The sequence below is a fragment of the Triticum aestivum genome, chromosome 3B (genome assembly GCF_018294505.1).
Source record: "Triticum aestivum cultivar Chinese Spring chromosome 3B, IWGSC CS RefSeq v2.1, whole genome shotgun sequence".
Taxonomy (NCBI): domain Eukaryota; kingdom Viridiplantae; phylum Streptophyta; class Magnoliopsida; order Poales; family Poaceae; genus Triticum; species Triticum aestivum.
The window spans coordinates 814,654,089-814,663,204 of NC_057801.1; the positions used below are offsets into that span (position 1 = coordinate 814,654,089).

Sequence of the window (9,116 nt, forward strand, 5' to 3'; positions counted from 1 at the left end):
CGAGCAATAATCAGTGTCGCGCGCGCGAATAACAAAATCGGTGGCGTCTCCCTCCGCAATCCCCATTCCCCACCTCCTCGGCCTGGTCCCCACACGCGGCGCGGCGCGGCGGGCATGGAGGTCGACGACCCGTCGCCGCGCGGCGGGGACGGGGGCGGGGCCCCGCCCCGCATCGGTGGTGAACCGCATCGCCGCGGGGGAGGTGATCCAGCGGCCGCCGTCGGCGGTGAAGGAGCTCGTCGAGAAAAGCATCGATGCCGGCGCCTCCACCGTCTCCGTCACCGAAGGATGGCGGCCTCAAGCTCATCCAGGTCTCCGACGACGGCCACGGCATCCGGGTACGCTCGCCCGCTCGCTTCCTAAATAAACCCTAAACCCGAAACCAATTCCCCATCCCCACAACCCTTGGTGCGCCAAAATCCTTCATATGTCCACGCCCTTGGTGTTAATCGTGATTGCTATTGATTGCGAGCTGTTAATCCTTAGTGCGTACAGGGTCATGTGGAGGCGAATGATTGGGAATTTTGGTCTTGGTGATTTTCTACACTGGATCTGTCTGATTGTTCCGACTCAGGCAGTAAAATACTGCATAGGGGCTGCTATGCCATGGGCAAATGAGGGCACACCTATATTAACAGGCCATTTGAGATTGTTAGTGCTGATTGCCTTTAGGCATCATGTAGTTGTCTGCATATGAGGACCTACAAACAATAAAGTCCATGGGGTTCAGAAGGGAGGCTTTGGCCAGTTTGACTTATGTTGGCCATGTTACCGTGACAACAATAACAGAAGGCCAATTGCATGGCTACAGGTCAGTCCATGAGCAACTTCAAATCTTTCTGCTTGACTCTAGAGTAGTTTGTTAATGATTGTTTTTATCATGTTTTCTTGTCAGAGTTTCTTATAGGGATGGAGTAATGGAGAATGACCCGAAGCCCTGTTCTGCGGTTAAAGGAACTCAAGTCATGGTGAGTTTGCAACTTTGCATAGTACTATTGCTCTATTGGCTATGCATTGCGATTTTTACAAGAAAAAAAATCTTAATATGCAGGTTGAAAATTTATTTTACAATATGGTAGGAAAACACTGCAGAACTCCAGTGATGACTATCCAAAGATAGTGGACTTCATCAGTCAGTTTACGGTCCATCACATCAATGTGAACTTCTCTTGCAGAAAGGTAAATATAGCAGTCTTTTGTGAATTCGTGAGTTTTAAGAAGGTGATATTTGCCTCCTCCTCTGTCACAGCATGGAATCAATAGAGCAGATGTTCACAGTGGGAGCATGTCTTCAAGGCTAGATGCTATTAGGAATGTCTATGGGGCTTCGGTTGTTCGCGATCTGGTGGTAATACATGTTTCAGATGAGATGCTGTAGATGAAATATTCAAGATGGATGGTTTCATCTCAAATGCAAATTATGTGGTAAAAAAAACTACTATGATTCTTTTCATAAATGGTATACAAATTACAAGGCACTAGTAAATTTTTAGAGCCTTTTCCTCCATAAGTAAATTCTGTTGATTTCATATGCACTAAAATGTACTGCGATGTCCATGTAGATACACATGTTCAGAACTTCAGATGCTATGTACTCTGATCAGAGTAATCTGGCCGCATCTTGTTCATATATTTTCGATGAACAAGGGGATATCTTTTAAAGAATAATTTTGTAATACCAACAATGTTTTAAATGATGCATCCACTGTGATTGAACTGTTATGTATTTTCTGTCAGTGAATTAGTAAAGTATAGTTTCTCTATTATCATGGCTGTGCCTAGTTTGCTTTATCCCATAACTGTCCATATCTCCTCTTCAGATAGACTTGTAGACTGCACTTCTTTGAAAAGGGCAACTGAATTTATGTAATCTGCAATACTGCCTCAAGCATCCAAACCCTTCATATACTATTGAGAAAAAAATTTAAAGATGCTATTGAGGAAAAACTGATGAACTGTAATAACACAAGGATATTCCAAACTCAGGTTATTCAATTGTTTAATTTACACTTACACAAACCCAAAGATAGTTTTTTGTTGTTGTGTCTCATCACAGTTGATATGGTGCGGCAATTGCCAGAGATCCTTCATTGACCATCTGGCATCAAAATTGACTGGGTTGCGCTTGGTCATATTCTTCATACTATTTCAACTGCAGCAAAGTTCAGGGATAATACTGCCTCGTGCTCCATAATTGACCATCTGGCATCAAAATTGATGGCATTAACAAACACGTATGTCCTAAATCGCATCCTTGGGATTCTGATGTATTTTTCTTTTCACTGATCCGTTTTTCTTTTGTATATAGTAACTGTCTTCCGAGTATAAAAAAGGATACCCTAGATGATATGTTCTTCTGGGACACCCGAAGGCGGACAATGTTTTATATTCATGAGATCCCTAAAGCGCTGAACGATGATGATTTTGTGACAAGGGTGGAGAACCATGCGTGGACACTACCATGGGACAGTAAGCATTTTGGACTCGTAAAGGCCATGAACGACTATTGTGAAGAAGTTGCGATAAGAGAGCAACACAATGGAGTTAAACCAGGTCCAGAAGTTCTGAAACAATGTCATTACAATGGAAACGATCCAGTTCACAATGTACAGTGTATGAGCGGAGCTTACACTCACCAAGACAAAATAGAGGCGAGCATTAAAACCTGAGTACGTTAATTGATTGAAACAAATTGATTAACAACACATGTTCATCTAATTCTTCTTCTTCCAGGAAGCGATTACAGATGATAACGACAAGCCAATGTCGGTGGATGTGGCTGTCCAGAAGGAGCAGCTAGATTTGTGTCTTACCCTACGCAGGTTGCTAGCAGGTAAGGTTTGTTGTCTGTTGTTTAACAAGTAGTGCTTAAAAGTTTGTATTGTTGATGTTGGTCTGATGTGCAGGAGAAGCCTTCTAGAAGAAGGAAAGGAAGAATGTTTTCGCCCTCGTGGCGTGAAAGCAAAGGTCAGCTATGTGTATGCTTTTTGTTATAAGCTTCTTGCGGCAGTAATTTCAATACTTAGGTACAATTTTCTGCAAGGCTGAATGTTAACACGTTTTTTATCTCGCTCGCATTCTGTTTTAGACATAATGTGCTGTACAGAGTACACTTGTCATAATTTTTATGGTTTTCTTTTTCTTGTGCGGTACTCCCTCCGTCCGGAAATACTTGTCATCAAAATGGATAAAAGGGGATGCATCTAGACGTATTTTAGTTTTAGATACATCTCTTTTTATCCATTTTGATGACAAGTATTTTCGGAGGGAGTACTAAATATGTAGTAGCTGCTAATCTCTTTTTTTTTATGTTGGAGGTGCATGTCTATCTTATTTCCAGGTTCCAAGTGATATCTGCTTTGACATAGTACTGATCCTAGCTTCCTCTGTTTTTCTGTAGGCGTTTTGCAAGGAGTATAGACAGGTTGCTCCTCCTGATGAGTCTAGGCGAGGTGCCTTTTGGGATGCAAAGATGGCTGACAAGTAGACAGACAAGGAGCGCAAATGACCTTTGTAAATTTTGTTGTCGTTACTGTATCAGTCAGAGAGAATTCGGTTGTTGTTGCTGTTTTTTCCATGGATATTGAATGTCTGATCCAATGTTCCATGAAATTGAGATCGCGTTGAAGCTATTCTGAGTTTGTTAGATCTTGTAAACATTTGGAGTAGCAATCTCAGTGGTTGGATGGCTGATTCCTTTAAGACTGATGAAACCGGGTCCTTCCAAGATTACTTATTCTTGAGTACCTGGGCTAAATATCTTCACCGATTGAAGAGCAAATGGAAAGGGTACCGGTGCACCGGCCCAAATTTAGGCCGGTCGCTGTCGTACGATTTGCCCTGTTACAGCGTCAGATACAGCTCCTTGTCTGTCTACTTCCTACAGCCGTCAGATATACAGCTCCTTGCCTCCTACTTCCTACCTTCTGACGCGATCTGGAAACAAAAAAAAAACCAATGCTCGCCGGCCGCCGCGTTCATCCCCTTTGCCACCCACACTCGCTGGCGACCCCAAGCCACCCTTGCCCACTGTCTCGCCGCTCCTGCTCGTCCCCGCCCGCCCCATGCTTCTGAGATTGGTGAATGCAGCTCACCCATCAGCCGCCCTTGCCACCAACTGGTTCGCCAGCATGGCCGGCCGCCCTTGCCGCAAAACTGGTTCGTTGGCATGGCCGCCTGCGCAGGCAACACCGCAGGCCGCAAGTTGCAGCTCGATGCACATCGTTCGTGCATGGCCGGTCACTGTCGCCATTACACGCCCTTGCAGCTTTTCTCAACGCCGGTTCCAGCTTTTTATATCGCCGGTTCTAGCAAATTTCCTTCGTCGTAGCATCTTGATTCACCGGTTCCAGCTTTTTACTTCGCCAGAAGAAGCTTTTGTCAACGCAGGTGGAAGCTTCGCAGCGCTGGTTGTAGCAAAATCAGTAGTCGTCGCAGGATCACATCCATTCCGGTTGCAACAAAAAATACTGCCGGTTCCAGCTTCTATGGCAGCCGGTTCCAGCAAAAATAGCTCGTCAGTGCCCCCACCCCGTCGCCATTGTAGCAAAATTGATCACTGGTTGTAGCAAAATCAATCATCGGTTGTACCTCCTATGATTGCCGTTTTCAGCGCGCCAAGCAGTTGGTCCAGCAAAGCTCAATGGCCGGTTGCAAATGTCGCCGTCGTGTTAGTAGCAATTCTCCTTGGCAGTTCCAACATCTACTGTTGCTGCCCCCGGTCGCCACAGAGCAGTAGGAGACACGGTTGAGAGGGGGGAAATCGAGGGGAGGACACTAGCTCGTGGAGCGGGAAGGGGGGGGGGATCGGCTTCGGGGGTGCTCGCTAGAGAAGAAGAGGGGTGGCTCACTGGAGGAGATCGCAGGTTTGGACTTCCATGGCAGCCACGGAGGTGGGAAAAAGAAAGAAAAAACAACCAGGAAGGAAGAAGAAGGACACGGGGATGGGGAAAAGATAACGTGGTGGGCCCTCATGGTTTGATTTGGTGTAGCGCTGCGTGCGTGGACGAGACCGGCTGAAGCGTTCGGCCGGCGCGCCGAACGCAAGCGTTTACCAAATGAAAAACGTTTGGTCCACGCGCCATTAGGCTGTTTGGATATTGCCCACGCCAACGTTGGCGAGCCAAAATATTGGCGCCCGCGCCCTGGCCGATCGTTGGCGAATAATTGAGCCAAAATATTTAGCATTTTTGCGCCAAATAATATGGAAAAACGCTTGGCTTCCGCCGGCTGATTTCTGGAAAGAGATCAGCCGCATCGCCGAGTGCAACATCTCTGTCTTCACCGGCTGATTTCTGGCGAGGACCATGCACCGTCGCATGCAACATCTCTGTCTCCTACCTTTTCTGCTCTCCTTCATCTACATCTCCGCGGCGTTGCAGAAACATATTCGGTGCTGCAGAAATTTATCTGCTTCAACAACATCTCTCATGCATCAACAACAACGCACAATGACTATAGGTCCTATAACTTGCGTTGATGATCACTTTAGTCCCTGTGGTTCAAAATACCCGAATTACCATCCTTAAACTTGCTTTAGGGGTTCACATACGGCCTGTATTTGCTGATTTGGCAGCGGTCAACTCGGGCCACGTGGGCGCCTGACTGCCACGTCGTCTTACCTGGCTGAATACGCTGGGAACTCAAGCGGCTTTCTGCAAAATCTCCACACATAAACGAATCCTTTGCGCAAACGACGCACGGGAACGGCAGCGACGACGCGCCGTGCGCCGTGCGCCAGAGCTGCAGGGTCGAGGTCGGCGTCCCTCGGGCTGCTGCTCTTGGCCGGCGGCTGCAGGTTTCCTCCTCGACCATGGCGTGGACCGTCAGGAAGGGCTGGAAAACGAGACCTTCATCACCTCCCGCACGGTCGACGAGGACGGAGACGAGCAGCCACAGCTTGTGTTTTAGTGCGCGGGGCGCGAGCCGTCGTAGAACGAGTGGTGCGAGTCGAAGAAGATAAGCCGGCCAGTACGCGGCCACCTCGGCGACGTGGGCTGCGCCTGCGCGTAATCCACCACGCTCACGGGGCTCCCGCCCTTGAATATGGCGCGCTTCCCCGTCAGCGTCGAGCACCTGGCTGAAATCTCAGCGGCCGGGGAGGCCGGCGTCGAGTGCACCCACCGCGGCGCGGCGACGGGGCAGGAGCTTCACGTGCGCGAGGAGCTGTGACACCGAGTCCGCCTTGCTCGCGGGCACAACTTGGACGGCGCGGCGCCCTTCTACTGGCAGGCAGCAGGGACATTGGCCGTCGAGTTGGACGGGGAGAAGCTGTCCTCCGACCAGCACACGCCCTCGCGGCCGTGGCGAGGCGACGGCCGGTCTGGAGAAGCACCAGGACGTCCTCCATTAAGCAGAGATGGCCTGACCCAAGACCAAGTACCTGTACTGTACACAATTGGCAATAGCAATCAGCACTGCTTGTTGCAAGCTGCCATCAATGTTCGATTTGGTAATCAAGCTAGTGGCGAGTGTGATTCTGTTACCTCCATTGGGTCTCGGCTTTGGAGCTCTTGGAAAGGCCGGCCATGACACTCACTGCGCTTTATCTCGGAGACGTTGAGGCGGCAGAGGAACCCATGTACCCCACCATGTACCTCGCCGTCCACCACAATGTTGGACGACTTGATGTCGCGGTGGATGATGGGCGGCACGGCGTACGAGTGCAAGTACTCGATGCCGCGCGACGCGACGCGTCCATCAAGATCTATCTTTGATGCAAACCACCGTGGACGCGGCTCCAACCCTGCAGGCGCAAGGAACCTCGGTGTGTTCCTTGAAGTTGAAGGACGCGCGGGAGAGTTCTCGCCGGAAGAGGCCACGCGCCCATGACTCGTTTGGCCGGCGAGCCGGAGTGACTGGCCACGGCGCCAACTCCTAAGAGGATCCACAACTCCGTCCAGCCCGATATCGCCAGTAACACGCCCTCCGCCGCGTGCGGCCATCTCCGCCTCCATGCTCGTCGTCGCGGGGGGCTCCGCCGTCTGTGCCGGGTCAGCTCAGGCGGGTTTTTCTCGTCGAATGTTAGTGTTGTGGATGTGGATTTTTAGGACATGCAATAGCGTTCGGTGTTTATGGACTTTAGGGTGTACATTAATGGCTGTGGAATTGAACAGTAGCCCTAAGTTCACTCCCAATGTTGTTATGTCGGAGTTGTTTGATGCATTCTGTCTATCGATTAGGCTTGTGATGCTCTAATTACCATGTTTACAATGCTTGAATTATCGGTGTTGTTTGTTCCGTTTAACTATCATGATGATGGTATTGAACTTGCCAATGACATTGCATTTAAATTACCAGATGCTGAAACACTGCTATTATCGGTGTTGTTTGTTGTGTTTTAATTATCATGGTGATGGTATTACACTTACCAATGATATCGCACACAAATTACCAGATGCTGAAACACTGCTATTTTTATGACTGGTGTTGTTTCTGTGCCTAAATTTCCAGTTGGTTGGTAATTTGAGCGGTGCAATCGCGCTCTGATTACCAATTGTTTTTCAAATAGCTACATTCACATTAGGTTGTTTTTGGACTGCAGCCCCGTGATTTTTATGCTTTGTGCTTTTCTTTCTGATATCCCCAATGATGATGTGCAAGCAGTTACCATTATCATGTTACCGTACTTACCAGTATTTTTTCTAGTCTAACCACAGGCAGCACAATGCTTATTTTTTATTCAATGGTTTGGTAGTTTTTGTGTGCTTACCGGCATCATTTTTGTGATTATTAATGACCATGTGTCAATGCTAAATTTATCAGGGGTAAATTGGTTGTACATCATCAAATTGATGCCGCTTTTCTCACTTATCAATATAATTGTGCCTTAGTTATCAGTTGCACATGCTTTAATATACCTGTGTCATTTGTTTTGCTATAGTTTAGCAGGTGTCGCACTGTCTTTGTTTTTTAACCATTTTATTTTTTCTATAAACCAAGTGCATCTTGCTTGATTTATTTATCATGGTCATGATAATCTTTTTTGTGTCACCATGAACCACAATGATATGTTTATTAGCTGTATTATTGCTTTGTCAAACACCAGTTTATAAATGTTGCTATTAATTATGATATCAGTTTTTCATAAGTCGTCTAATTGGTTTCATTCGCTTTCTTTCCGTTCCTACGTGACAGGGACAGAATGTTGAGGAAGCGCAAATGAGATGTTGATGCAATTGATGAGGTTCCTTCGAAAAAAGGTGAAACGCCCTCCTCCGCGGAACATAGCCTCACCAGTTCGCTTCTTTTAGCATGCAAAAACATGAATGATGACAGGAAGGTTGCCATTGATGAGATGGACTTCACAAGCCTTCGGAATATCCAGTGTGACCATCTTTTCAACAATCTCAGTGTGTGGCTTGCTGACCTGTACAATCCCGATTCCCGTTAGGTGGTCGTACCAGGGCGGGGTAGGCTTCCGGTTAATGAGGAATATGTGCATCGTGTTATGGGTGTGCCGCATGGAGGGGAGGATGTCCCTTACAACCTCCCTACTGAAGCTGATATTGAGTTAGGGCTTGAGTTGTTTGACGAACTTGGATATGGACCTAAAATGACTGATCTTGTTGATCTCATAAAGGGTTCTCTAAATGATGATGATACTTTCAAGCGTATGTGGCTTTTGCTTGCGGGGAATACAGTCATCGCCCCGACCACTTCCAACAAAGTCAGCCCTAGATGGTATGTTGTGCTGGTAAGTGGTTATGTAATTCTCTCATTTTCTTTCTTGTGTGCCTGATAACTTTACTGTATGTCAGTGTGGTAACTTTCATAGTTTTTGTGTTCCATTCAGTGAACTTCAGTTTCTTTGTTTTCAACTTGCAGCGTGACATGAATGGTATTAAAAATCTCAATTGGTCCAAATTCATTGCTGACGAATTACACAAGGCGCTGCTGAAACACAAGCCTACCAGGGGTTGCCTTCTCTTCTACAATGTAAGTGATGGTGCTTTCCTCTTACCTTCTTTTTTGTCATTTGTCATCCTTTTGTCATTTGTCTCTCATTTTGTTCGTGTTTACCATGACGCTTATATTTTTCTTATCAGCTATTGTACATTCATGTGATTGATCTTTCTGGACTCGGCATCGTATTGCCTGATGGTCCTTTTCCTATC

General features: G+C 47.1%; 2 long non-coding RNA genes across 5 annotated transcripts; both read left to right on the forward strand.

The window, feature by feature from the left end:
- The first annotated feature begins 37 nt into the window (after nucleotides 1–37).
- LOC123066798 (uncharacterized) lies at nucleotides 38–2,650 on the forward strand. 4 transcript variants are annotated; one of them, XR_006431448.1, is made up of 7 exons: nucleotides 38–338; nucleotides 487–811; nucleotides 896–968; nucleotides 1,052–1,179; nucleotides 1,250–1,459; nucleotides 2,057–2,234; nucleotides 2,309–2,650. It is a non-coding gene; the product is annotated as an uncharacterized lncRNA (long non-coding RNA). The 4 variants fall into 4 exon arrangements; XR_006431449.1 differs by having other exon boundaries at nucleotides 1,250–1,348; XR_006431446.1 differs by having other exon boundaries at nucleotides 1,250–2,234.
- An 81-nt stretch (nucleotides 2,651–2,731) lies between these two features.
- On the forward strand, nucleotides 2,732–3,646 carry LOC123066799 (uncharacterized). Its single transcript, XR_006431450.1, has 3 exons — nucleotides 2,732–2,833; nucleotides 2,907–2,967; nucleotides 3,401–3,646. It is a non-coding gene; the product is annotated as an uncharacterized lncRNA (long non-coding RNA).
- The last annotated feature ends 5,470 nt before the right edge of the window (nucleotides 3,647–9,116 follow it).